Genomic DNA, 14,000 nt, shown 5'->3' with positions numbered 1-14,000 from the left:
CCGTTCCTCATTTAGAGAAACTCCTGATCTGATTTTGAATAACTTTTATTTTGTGGAAGATCTAGGTCATTTAATACACATCTGTTTCTGTGGCCAGGCAGTGTGATTGGTCAGATTTTGTCATTTCACACAGGTGAGTTCCTGATCTCACTGGCAGAGGAAAATCAGAAGATCTGGGGCTGGATCCTCCAGCCTCCCAGCCACGTGTTTCTCAGTGGTTGGGGGCGGGAGGTGGGGGGGGGGTTCGCTGGCAGCGGGATCCTCTGCAATTGAAGCCCCCCAAGCCACTGGGAACCCTGCGAGTGGTGATGCGTGGCAGCCAGGCCAGAGAATCAGCACGGTAGCACATTGGTTAGCACTGTTGCTTCACAGCGCCAGGGTCATAGAATTTACAGTGCAGAAGGAGGCCATTCGGCCCATCGAGTCTGCACCGGCACTCGGAAAGAGCACCCTACCCAAGCCCACACCTCCACCCTATCCCCATAACCAAGTAACCCCACCCAACACTAAGGGCAATTTTGGACACTAAGGGCACTTTATCATGGCCAATCCACCTAACCTGCACATCTTTGGACTGTGGGAGGAAACCGGAGTGCCCGGAGGAAACCCACGCACACACGGGGAGAACGTGCAGACTCCGCACAGACAACGACCCAAGCCGGGAATCGAACCTGGGACCCTGGAGCTGTGAAGCAATTGTGCTAACCACTATGCTACCGTGCTGCCCAGTTCGAGTCCCGGCTCGAGTCACTGTCTGCGCAGAGTCTGCACGTTCTCCCCATGGATTCCTCCCACAAGTCCCGAAAGACGTGCTTGTTAGGTGAGTTGGACATTCTGAATTCTCCCTCAGTGTACCTAAACAGGTGCCAGAGTGTGGCGACTGGGGGCTTTTCAAAGTAACTTCATTGCTGTGTTAATGTAAGCCTACTTGTGACAATAAAGATTATTATTATCCCACCGCCAGTGAACGCACGGAAAATTCCAGCCCTGTTAACTTCTGTTGGAGTCTTGGCACCACCGTGTTAACCACTGGGTTGGATGAGGTGCAACTCAAATGTCTATTTTGCAGCAAACAATTTTTTTTTTAAATTCCTGGTATGCGGCTGACTCTGGTAAAGCCAGCATTTACTGCCTATCTGTCGAAGTGAATGGCTTGTGGGCCATTTCATAGGGCAGTTAAGAATAAATCACATGACTGTGGGTCTGGCGGGGCTAGACTAGGCATTGGCAGAAGATTTCCTTCCCTAAAGGGCATTTGTTGACCAGTTTGGGTGCCAGATTAGTTCAGTTGCCTGAACAGCTGGTTTATGAAGCAGAGGAAGGCCAATGGCGTGGGTTCAATTCCGGTACCGGCTGAGGTTATTCATGAAGGCCCCGCCTTCTCAACCTTGCCCCTCGCCTGAGGTGTGGTGATCCTCAGGTTAAATCACCACCAGTCAGTTCTCCCCCCTCAAAGGGGAGAGCAGCCTATGGTCCTTTGGGACTTTGGCGACTTGACCTTACTTTAGGTTTTCATGACAATCCAATAGTTTCATGCTCATCAATCTGAACGTTTTTAATCCAGATTTTATTTAATTAACTGGATTTAAATTCCATCGGCAGTTGTGATGGGAGTTATTGGGTGGCATGATGGTGCAGTGGTTAGCGCTGCTACCTCATGGCACCGAGGGCCTGAGTTCGATCCCGTCCCATGTCACTGTCCGTGTGGAGTTTGCACATTCTCCCCTTGTCTGCGTGGGTCTCACCCCCACAACCCAAAGATGTGCAGGCTAGGTGGATTGGCCACGCTAAAATGCCCCTTAATTGGGAAAGAAAATTGGGCACTCTAAATTTATAATTTAAAATAAGTTGTGATGGGATTTCAAGTTCTATTTCGAGATCCTATAAGCCAAGCCTCTGGTTTAGAAGTTGCCATACTATCGTACCGTATTTGAAAAGATGCTGCAGCAATATCTCCTGTTGTACACATAGTGACATTGCCAGTAGCGTGCACTGTAAGTGCAGGAAATCCCAATTGCAGCAGAGTGGACTCCAAGGGGATCATCCATATTCCGGCTGGGAATAGAGACATGGTGAAATGGAGCCAACCTCTGCTGTATTGTCATCGCAGTGGAACTCCAAAACAACAGGAGCCTGAGTGTAGCTGGGTACCTGCCTGTCTCAGACATGGATTAGTGTGGAGCACAGACCGGGCAAACTTCAAATTAAGAGGATATAACTAGAAACAGGAGAGTTTGAAACAAAATGCATAAAGAACCTTTGTTCAGGAGCGATAGTCTGTGCCTTTTTTGTGGTTGTTTTCTGCTGCAGAGTCTAGACCAGGAACAGGATGCAGAATCATGTTCTGGTACAAGTGATTAGGAGCCACTATTCGTGTGGGAAAAGATCAGTTTGTGTTCTCTCTGATGTCCTGGCCTACATTTATCGCTCAACTAATCTCTTGGCCATCTCCAATTTTTAATCACTCTACCATTGATGACTGTGCCCTTGGTTGCCTAGGGCAGCATTTTCTGGTGGCGCCTGCCCTTCGACTGGGGATTCCCAACCAAGATCAATGGACCTTTAAATAGTCCATCAAATTGTCCATCCCCCTGTGACGATTGTCCCAGTGGACACGCCCGTAAAATTTACCCCCGAGAAGCCATGCTCTGGAATTCCCACTTTGCACCTCTCTGCCTCTCCGCCTCTCTTTGCTCCTTTAAGACACTTCTTAAAACCTACCTCTTTGATCAAATCTTTGTTCCCCAGACACAATAATCCTTATATGGTCCGGCATCATGTTTTGTTTCATCATGCTCCTGTGGACCACCTTGCGGTCTTCATAATGTTAAAGGCACTAAATAAATATAAAGTTGTTGTTGAGTCCGACAGAGTTCCTGCTGCCTTTGTTGATGCTTGTTTTGAATGGTCTGAAATGACGAACGGAGAATCCCACCCGAGGGCAATGGACTTTCCCATTGTCTACGTCTCGCCCATGGCGATCCTGTGGCCGGAGGGGCGGAAGAATCCAGCCCATAATGCTTAGCCGTGTCTTGTGAATCACGCATTGCAAAGGGCCTCAGTTGACACAGCTAGGGTCAAATCTTCCTTGTGCTATCTGACTGCTGATCAGAGAGACCCCAGGATGCCCATCAATGCCCATGATAGACTCGCTTCATTGTTTCTGCCAGTGACGGGCAACCTAGACGAATGATTGGGCCGTAGGAGTGACCCTCCTTCATCTCAGTGAGCCACAAGATTGAAATTGGGCTTGTTCACTAACCATGATTCCATGAATAAGATACATTCAATATACACTGAATATTTGATAACAAGTTATAGAAAATGTTTAATTATTTGTACATTAATAGAACTGCCATCAAGTTTAAATGGTAAAAACAAAATAAATATTTACACTTTGTACACAGAGGGAGCGCACGGCTCTCACAGTCAGTGTTGTGAGCAATCAGCACACACCTTGGGCTGCATTCTCTGCAGCCCGACACCGAAATCACGGTCGGTGCCGGGGTGGAGAATCCATTTCCCCGCACAGAATTGGGACCGGCACCGGTACCCCGATTCTGTGGGCTCCGAAAAGCGGCGTATTCGGAGAGAACGCCGCGCCGCATATCGCCTACCTGCGGCCATTGCTGGAGGCCCGCTCCGCAATTCTCCGCCCCTGACCGGCTGAAGTCCCGACGGCGTAGACCACTCATGGTCCTGCCAGTCGGGAAACAAGAGTGGCGGTTGCGGACTCAGTCAGCGCCCGCCCTGGTCGGGGGGGGGGGTGGGCGATCAGAGGGCAGGGGGGACCTTATGCGCAGTTGGACAATGTTTCGGCGGGCGGTCAGGGTCGGGTGCGCGGCCGATGGGGCTATTTTTAATGCCCAGCTCTGCGGTCTGAGTCTGCCATGGAGCACAAAGCGGCCGCTGGAGGCCGCCGCGTGCGCATGTGCGGCCTCCGACCCAGAAGTGCGGGGCCCCGTATCTGCAGCAAAAGCTGCTAGTTTTACGCTGGGTCCCTGCTAGCCCCTTGCAGGGATAGGAATATGTAGCCCTTTCACGCCTGTTTTTCGGAAACGCAAATCAATGGAATGTGGCAACCCTGCGTGTGGGAAAAGATCAACAAAATGTTTTGTGGCTGCACTCAGAACACAGATGGGCCTCATGTGACCCCCGGGCTGGAGATTGTCTACCACTGGTTTAGGCAGTTTCAGAGAGCTGGAGTGAGCTTGGTTACCTGAAAAAACGTCAAGGCTGTGATGCCTGACACTGACTGCACGAGCCTGTAGGCCTCAGAGACCTCCGGAACTCCAGACGGGATTGTGGAGAAGTTCCAAAACCCAAGAGGGAATGTATTCATATACTTTCAATGCGTGGTTTTTGTGCGGAAGGAGCTTACTTCATTTCCCCAGGTGCCAGCGCCCTTGTTTTGGATAGGGTTCTGTCCTTGGCTGAGTTAGGTGGGGTAAGGATCTCAGACATTTATGGGCAGCGGTTGGCGACAGAGCAAGCATCACTGGAAGAAGTAAAGAGGATGTGGGAGGATGAGCTGGGTTTAGTGTTTGAGGGTGGGGTGTGGAGTGACACACTTCATAGGGTGAACTTTACCTCCTCATGTGCAAGGCTATGTCTGATAGAATTCATGGTGGTGCACAGGGCACACCAGGCCAGGGCATGTATGAGCGGGTTCATCTCGGGGATGGAGGACAGATGTGAGTGCCGCTCTAGTCGGCCAGTGAACCACGCACACATGTTCTGATCCTGCCCCAAGCTTGTTAATTTTTGGGTCTCCTTCTTTGAAACAATGTCAGGAATTCTGGGTGTGAAAGTGGAGCCGTGCGCATTGGTGGCCATTTTTGGAGTGTCGAGCTGCAGATGGGGACAAAGGCAGATGTTTTGGCCTTCACCTTGCTAATAGCCGGGAGGTGAGTCCTGCTTAGGTGGAGGTCTTCATTGCCACCTAAGGCTTCAGCCTGGTTAGAGGACCTGATGAAATTCCTACACCTGGAGAGGATCAAGTACATGATAAGGGGTCAGTAGATGGGTTTTACTCAGCGTGGCAGGATTATATTTGGTTGGGATGAATCATAGAATTTACAGTGCAGAAGGAGGCCATTCAGCCCATCGAGTCTGCACCGACCCACTTAAGCCCTCACTTCCTCCCTATTCACATAACCCAGTAACCCCACCCAACACTAAGGGCAATTTTGGACACTAAGGGCAATTTATCATGGCCAATCCACCTAACCTGCACATCTTTGGACTGTGGGAGGAAACCGGAGCACCCGGATGAAACCCACCCACACATGGGGAGAACGTGCAGTCTCCGCACAGACAGTGACCCAAGCCGGGAATCGAACCTGGGACACTGGAGCTGTGAAGCAATTGTGCTAACCACTATGCTGCCCTGGGTTGTGTTGGGATTATCCACACTTGGAGTATAGTGTTCAATTCTGGTCGCCACACTACCAGAAGGATGTGGAGGCTTTAGAGAGGGTGCAGAAGAGATTTACCAGAATGTTGCCTGGTATGGAGGGCATTAGCTATGAGGAGCGGTTGAATAAACTCGGTTTGTTCTCACTGGAACGACGGAGGTTGAGGGGCGACCTGATAGAGGTCTACAAAATTATGAGGGGCATAGACAGAGTGGTTAGTCAGAGGCTTTTCCCCAGGGTAGAGGGGTCAATTACTAGGGGGCATAGGTTTAAGGTGAGAGGGGCAAGGTTTAGAGTAGATGTACAAGGCAAGTTTTTTACGCAGTGAGTAGTGGGTGCCTGGAACTCGCTACCGGAGGAGGTGGTGGAAGCAGGACGATAGTGACATTTAAGGGGCATCTTGACAAATACATGAATAGGATGGGAATAGAGGGATACGGACCCAGGAAGTGTAGAAGATTGTAGTTTAGTTGGGCAGCATGGTCGGCACAGGCTTGGAGGGCCGAAGGGCCTGTTCCTGTGCTGCACATTTCTTTGTTCTTTGTTGTCTCAATTATAATCCTGTTAGTTTATAAAAGAAATGGAAGCTGGATGCGACAGACAAACGTGGCGTTGTTTAATGATTGTTGTCACCACACTGAAAGTCTTTTGGGCAGATATTTGGTTTCACTTCTCTCAGTCAGACTTTGCAGTTTTTCTATTTTTCTATTGGCAGGAACTAGCTAAAGTCTCCGCAACTAACCCCCAGCTGGATATTGTACATCGAGACTGTCAAGTAAAAGTTTGGGAATCTCCAGGGAGCTGCTTAAACTCTTGCAAAACAATTCATTTTAAAACATGCACCTTTGAGTCACATTAATGACTGGGACCAAGTCTCATTTTAAATTTCCAACCTCAACTTTTCCTAAGAATTTAAAAGGAGCAGGTGCAGAAATTAATTCCCACACTTCTTGCATGCAAATGAATATATTTTTCACACTTTTCTGTGATTGTTGTGACAGAAAACTAATATGATTATCCATTTCGGAGAAACATTTGCTGGGCTACAGGGAACGAGTAAGGGAGTTGGACAAATTGATTACCCCTAATAAAGAGTTAGTATAGGCACAGTGGGCTGATTGGACTCTGAATGCTGTGGGGGTTGATATTAATCTTGTCTCTCGCCACCCCCCACACCGCCCGCCAAGAATGGATGGCTTTAGATTGGATGGGAAGTTAAAATTGGATAAAAATTTCAAGTCCGGCTCCAAAACTGCCCACTGCTGGTTTTAATGGTGGTGGAGCGGGACCAGGCAAGTCAGTTAGTTAAAAACCTTAAAGGGGCTTGAAGCTTCCACTTTAGCATGCATTTACTTTTACTCATTTTGGCTGGCTTTCACAGGCCTCACAGGTAAAAGGAAACAATAATAATAATAACCTTTATTGTCACAAGTAGGCTTACATGAATTACTGTGAAAAGCCCCTAGTCACCACATTCCAGCACCTGTTCAGGTACACAGAGGGAGAATTCGGAATGTCCAATTTACCTAACAGCACGTCTTTCGGGACTTGTGGGAGGAAACCGCAGCACCCGGAGGAAACTCATGTAGACACAGGGAGAACGTGCAGACTCCGCACAGACGGTGATCCAAGTGGGAATCGAACCTGGGACCCTGGAGCTGTGAAGCAATAGTGCTAACCACTGTGCTAACGTGCCGCCCAAGGGCTGGTTCCATCAAGTAATTGCATTTGCAGCACAGCCTGGGGGTCAGGAGTAACGGGATTGTGCCCTCAGGGCTTAACCGGTTCACCTGCTTCCCTCTCCATGATCAGCTGAAATTTTACTCCCTGACCCCCATCCCCTCCATGATCTCCAACCCCATTACTTACTCCGCCATCTCCCCATGGATCTCCAACTCCATCAATCCCCCTACCAACTGCACGCACTTCCCCACCCAAGCAGAATGTCTCCTCTAAACCACAACCCTTCCCAACTGTTCTCTCACTACCGCCCTGCAAATATCAGGACCATGATTCATGGATCTGGTTTAGCACAGGGCTAAATAGCTGGCTTTGAAAGCAGACCAAGGCAGGCCAGCAGCACGGTTCAATTCCAGTACCAGCCTCCCCCGAACAGGCGCCGGAATGTGGCAACAGGGTGTTGTCCCGGTCATGTGTGCCCTGTGTAGGGCTTTTCACAGTAACTTCATTTGAAGCCTACTTGTGACAATAAGCAATTTTCATTTCATTTCATTTCATTTCACCATTGACTCTGTATTGTTGTTTTCCACAAGTTTAATTTAAGGATTGAGCATTCCTGTCTTGTTAATAAGAGCTGCTTTCACAGTGATCATTGAAAAGGATGTCCTCCAGTTGTGGACATGGACTCCATTCTTGTCTATCCTTAATGCCCTGAGGCATATCAAACAACTGAATGGCTTCCTAGTTCATTTCAGAGAGGTTTGCCCAGGTAGCAAAATATTGGTGAGTCAGTTGAATTTGTATAACAATACAGCAGCTTTATTAAAAAAATAATTTTTATTCGGGTTTTCACAAAATATCAACAACAGAATGAAAAAGAAACCCAGTAAAATGAAATACAGAACAAATTAAAACAACCCCCGTACCCCCTCCCCCTATACATAAATAATAAATTAACACCCCGAGTTAACACAAAGCAAACATAGCAAATATATACACCCCCTCAGATCCCCAAGGTTAATAAACAAAAATAAAATAGAACCCCCCCCCCCTCCCCAGGTTGCTGCTGCTACTGACCATTGTCTACCGTTCTGCCAGGAAGTCCAAGAACGGTTGCCACCGCCTAAAGAATCCTTGTACCGAGCCCCTTAAGGCGAATTTCACCCTCTCCAATTTAATAAACCCCACCATATCGTTGATCCAGGATTCCACGCGTGGGGGCCTCGCATCCCTCCACTGAAGAAGAATCCTTCGCCGGGCTACCAGGGACGCAAAGGCCAGAATACCGGCCTCTTTCGCCTCCTGCACTCCCGGCTCCCCTGTAACCCCAAATATTGCGAGTCCCCAGCCCGGCCTGACCTTGGATCCTACCACCCCCGACACCGTCCTCGCTACGCCCTTCCAAAATTCCTCCAGCGCTGGGCATGCCCAGAACATATGGGTGTGATTTGCTGGGCTCCCTGAGCACCTAACACGCCTGTCCTCACCCCCAAAGAACCGGCTCATCCTTGTCCCGGTCATGTGTGCCCTGTGCAGCACCTTAAACTGTATGAGGCTGAGCCTCGCGCACGAAGAGGAAGAGTTCACCCTCTCTAGGGCATCTGCCCACGTCCCCTCTTCGATCTCCTCTCCCAACTCCTCCTCCCACTTACCGTTCAACAGTACCACCACTGAGGCCTCCTCCTCCTCCTGCATCACCTGGTAAGTTTCCGAGATCTTCCCCATTCCAACCCACCCCACCGAGAGCACCCTGTCTTGTACTGCGCGTGGCAGCAGCCGCGGGAATTCCACCACTTGCCGCCTGGCAAACGCCCTTACCTGTAAATATCTGAAGGTGTTCCCTGGGGGAGCCCGTACTTCTCCTCCAGTTCACCCAGGCTCGCGAACTTCCCGTCCACAAAAGGTCCCCCCTGCCCTGTGCCACGCCGAAAACCCTCCATCTATTCTCCCTGGGACAAACCGGTGGTTCCCCCATACTGGGGTCCACACCGAGGCCCCAACTTCCCCCCCTGTGCCGCCTCCACTGCCCCTAGATTTTGAGGTAGCCGCCACTACCGGGCTCGTGGTATACCTCATTGGAGAGAGCGGCAGCGGCACCGTTGCCAGCGCCTCCAGACTCGTACCCTCACAAGACGCCGTCTCCAGCCTCTTCCATGAAGCCCCCTCCCCCTCCATCACCCACTTGCGCACCATCGCCGCATTGGCGGCCCAGTAGTACCCACAGAGGTTGGGCAGTGCCAGCTCCCCCATCGCTACTCCGCTCCAGGAACACCCTTCTCACCCTCGGAGTCTCTCGCGTCCACACAAACCCCGTTATGCTCCTGTTGACCCGCCCAAAGAAGGCCTTTGGGATAAAAATGGGGAGGCACTGGAACAAGAACAAAAACTTTGGAAGCACCGTCACCTTAACTGACTGCACCCTACCCGCCAGGGACAGTGGCAGCTCTATTTGCTCCACCAGCCTCATGAAATTAAGTCTATGCAGGGCCCCCCAGCTCCTGGCCACCTGGACCCCCAAGTACCTGAAGCTCCTCTCCACCCTTTTTAGTGGGAGCTCGCCAATCCCCCTCTCCTGGTGCCCTGGGTGAACCACGAACAACTCGCTCTTCCCCATGTTGAGCTTGTACCCTGAGAAATCCCCGAACTCCCTGAGGATCCTCATTACCTCCGGCATTCCCCCCACCGGGTCCGCCACATTTAGCAGCAAGTCGTCCGCATAGAGCGACACCCTATGCTCCTCCCCGCCCCGCACCAACCCCCTCCAGTTCCTCGACACCCTCAGTGCCGTAGCCAGGGGTTCAATCGCCCGTGCGAAGAGCAGGGGGGACAGGGGACACCCCTGCCTCGTCCCTTGATGCAACCGAAAGTACTCAGATCTCCCCTTGTTCGTGGCCACACTCGCCATCGGGACCTCGTTCAACAACCTAACCCACCTAACAAACCCGTCCCCAAACCCGAACCTCTTCAGCACCTCCCACAAGTACCCCCACTCTACCCTATCGAAGGCCTTCTCAGCGTCCATCGCCACCACTATCTCCGCCTCCCCCTCCCTCGCCGGCATCATAATAACGTTCAGGAGCCTCCGCACATTCGCGTTCAACTGCCTCCCGTTCACGAATCCTGTCTGGTCTTCGTGGATCACCTGCGGCACACAATCCTCAATCCTCGTGGCTAAGACCTTCACCAGCACCTTGGCATCTACATTTAACAACAAAATCGGCCTGTAAGACCCACACTTCAGGGGATCCTTGTCCCGCTTCAGGATCAAGGCGATCAGTGCCCGGGACATCGTCGGGGGTAAAGCCCCCCCCCCCCCCCCCTTGCCTCATTAAAGGTCCAAACCAGCAAAGGGCCCAACAGGTCCACATATTTCTTGTAGAATTTGACCGGGAAACCATCCGGCCCCAGTGCCTTCCCCGCCTGCATGCTCCCTATCCCTTTGGCCAGCTCCTCCAGCCCAATCGGGGCCCCTAATCCCGCCACCAGTCCCTCCTCCACTTTCGGAAACCTCACTTGGTCCAGAAAGCGGCCCATCCCTCCCTCCTCCACCTCACTTGGTCCAGAAAGCGGCCCATCCCTCCCTCCTCCATTGGGGGCTCGGACCGTTACAATTCCTCATAAAAGTCCCTGAAGACCCCATTGATGTCAACCCCACTCCGTACCACACACCCTCCCCTATCCTTAACTCCCCCGATCTCCCTAGCTGCGTCCCGCTTCCAAAGCTGATGCGCCAGCATCCGACTTGCCTTTTCGCCATATTTATAAACCACCCCCTGGGCCTTCCTCCACTGCACCTCCGCCTTCCTGGTGGTCAACAGGTCGAATTCGGCCTGGAGGCTACACCTCTTCCTCAGCAGTCCCTCCTCCGGCACCTCCGCATACCTCCTGTCTACCCTCACCATCTCCCCCACCAGCCGCGCCCTCTCTCTCTGCTCTCTCCTCTCCTTGTGGGCCTAATGGAGATCAGCTCTCCCCTAACCACTGCCTTCAGCATCTCCCATACCATCCCCACTCGGACTTCCCCATTATCATTGGCCTCCAGGTATCTCTCTATGCTTCCTCGGACCCGCTCACTCACCTCCTCGTCCGCCAACAGCCCCACCTCCAAGCGCCACAACGGGCGCTGGTCCCTCTCCTCCCCCAGCTCTAGGTCTACACAATGCGGGGCGTGATCCGAAATGGTATCCCCTCCCATCTGGTCCACAAACCCCCTCAGCACCTTAGCCGCCGCCGGCTTCCTACCCGTCCTAGACCTGGAGCGATCCAGTGGCAGATCCAACACCGTGTTAAAGTCCCCCCCCCCCATTATCAGGCCCCGCACTTCCAAGTCCGGGATACGACCCAACATGCGCCGCATAAAACCTGCATCGTCCCAGGTCGGGGCGTACACGTTGACCAGCACCACCCTCTCCCCTTGCAGCTTACCATTTACCATTACGTACCTGCCGCCATTGTCTGTCACAATGCTCAACGCCTCGAACGACACCCTCTTTCCCACCAAGATCGCCACCCCCCCGACTTTTGGCATCCAGCCCCGAATGAAACACCTGACCTACCCACCCCTTCCTCAGTCTTACCTGGTCTGCCACCTTCAGGTGTCTCTCCTGGAGCATGACCACATCCGCCTTCAGCCCCCTCAGGTGCGCGAACACCCGGGCCCGCTTGACCGGCCCGTTCAGTCCCCTTACATTCCAGGTTATCAGCCGGATTGGGGGGCCACCTGCCCCCCTCCCCCGCCGACTAGCCATAACCCCTTCTTCGCCAGCCACGCGCCCGCACCCCATGCCCGGCCCGTTCCCCACGGCGGCAGACCCCGTCCCAACCCCCTCAACTCGCTCCAGCTCCCCCCCTTGACCATAGCAGCAGCAACCCGGTCCCCCCCCCAAAGCTATGATCCCTCCTAGCTGCTTTACTCCCCCCATTGCACTCCCGCAAGTCAGCTGACTCCTGCTGACCCCGGCTACTCCCGCCTCTCCTTCTGGGACATATCCTCCTCCATTACCTATCCACAGGCTCTCCGCCTCCCCCTTCCATCCCAAGCGCGGGAAACAACCCTCGCTTCCCCGCCCCCTCCAGCCTTCAGCACGGGAAAAAGCCTGCGCTTTCCATCTGCCCGGCCCTGCCACTTCTGTCACCGCTCCTTTTACAGGCCCAGTCCCCTCACCCCCAACTCGGGCCTCCCCCTCCCCCGCGGGGCCCCATCCCCCCTACCGGCCATCCACCCCTACTCCATTTACTTGCCCCCCTCCAAGAGCCCACCCGACAGACCCAACCAAATCAGTGCCCAACCCACCCTAACCACCCTCATCGAACCAAACAGAAATAAGAGCAAAGAACCCCCCCTCAAAGTGTAACACCCCAACAACAATCCCCGACCACCCATCCCGACCCTCAGTGTGTGTCCAGTTTATCAGCCTGGACAAAGGCCCACGCCTCCTCCGGAGACTCAAAATAATGGTGCCGGTCCTTGTAGGTGTCCCACAGTCGCGCCGGCTGCAACATGCCAAACTTCACCCCCTTTCTGTGCAGCACTGCCTGCGCCTGATTGTACCCGGCCCTCTTCTTCGCCACCTCCGCACTCCAGTCCTGGCATATTCAAACCTCCGCGTACTTCCACCTGCTGCTCCTCTCTTTCTTGGCCTACCTGAGCACGCACTCCCAATCAGCGAACCGATGAAACCGCACCAGCACCGCCCGCGGCGGCTCGTTAGCCTTGGGCCTCCTCGCCAGCACTCTATGGGCCCCTTCCAGCTCCAGGGGCCCCTGGAAGGACCCCACTCCCATCAGCGAGTTTAGCATGGTGAACACATAGGCCCCCACGTCCGACCCCTCCGGGAGGCCCAGAATCCGCAAATTCTTCCGCCTCGACCGATTCTCCATCTCCTCGAACCGTTCCTGCAATTTCTTGTGGAGCGCCTCGTGCGCTTCCACCTTTACCGCAAGGCCTAAAATCTCGTCCTCGTTGTCGGAGACCTTTTGTCGGACCTCGCGGATCGTCACCCGCTGGGCCGTCTGGGTCTCCAGCAGCTTGTCTATAGAAGCCTTCATTGGCTCCAGCAGGTCCGCTTTAATCTCCCTGAAGCAGCGCTGGATAACCTCCTGCTGCTCCTGCGCCCACTGCATCCACACTGCCTGGTCCCCGACGGCCGCCATTTTGCTCTTCTTCCCTCGCACCGTCTTTGGGTTCACCACCACATTTTTAGTCGCCCCGCTCCTGGTCCAAGCCATACACTGTCGGGGAACTATTGCAATCTCCTTCCCACACCGGGAAACGTCGAAAAAATGCCATTGGGGGCATTGAAAAGAGCCCAAAGGTCCGTTTTTAGCGGGAGCTGCCGAATGTGCGACTTAGCTCCACATAGCCGCAACCGGAAGTCCCCAATACAGCAGCTTTAATGGTCAAATGCTCCCGATTGCTAACTCACAACTGACCAGGTTTACGGTGAGATTTGAATGCAGAACTCTAGAGTCATTGGCCTAGTACCACAGTGCTACTGCCAGCTCCCAACCTGGTGATCTTGTGCTGCCATTGGCAACCAAAGTAAACTTACAGGATTTACTGAGGCTGGTGACCAGTAAGTGGAGATTTTCCTCATGTCACGCCTGGGTCAGCTGTAGACTAATGAATGGAGACTGATAACAGTGATTAATCGACAACTTCATCATGAACGTGTCATGCACCTGCACAAAGGTGGTGGGAAGTAGCCTAGATAGACCTTTCGAAGCAATCCCCATGTTCTTATATCTCAGAATTTCACTCAAGCTTATTGACCAATTCAGCAAAAAGTTCATTAATCAACTTCGACTCTTGAAAGTTAAAATAAAAACATTGAATACACAGACTGTTACAAGGCAATCGATGCCATGAACACATGACTTTATTATTGACCAAAGGTGAAGATG

The 14,000-nt window shown here is 52.6% G+C and overlaps 1 protein-coding gene across 5 annotated transcripts in view; it reads left to right on the top strand.

Annotated features, from left to right (window-relative positions):
* The window catches only part of LOC140388501 (uncharacterized), a 175,989-nt gene that overhangs the window by 68,536 nt on the left and 93,453 nt on the right, over positions 1-14,000 (top strand). The gene's annotated exons all lie outside the window — the stretch shown is intronic.

The sequence above is a fragment of the Scyliorhinus torazame genome, chromosome 13 (genome assembly GCF_047496885.1).
Source record: "Scyliorhinus torazame isolate Kashiwa2021f chromosome 13, sScyTor2.1, whole genome shotgun sequence".
Classification (NCBI taxonomy): domain Eukaryota; kingdom Metazoa; phylum Chordata; class Chondrichthyes; order Carcharhiniformes; family Scyliorhinidae; genus Scyliorhinus; species Scyliorhinus torazame.
This window is presented reverse-complemented; position numbering and strand designations above follow the sequence as displayed.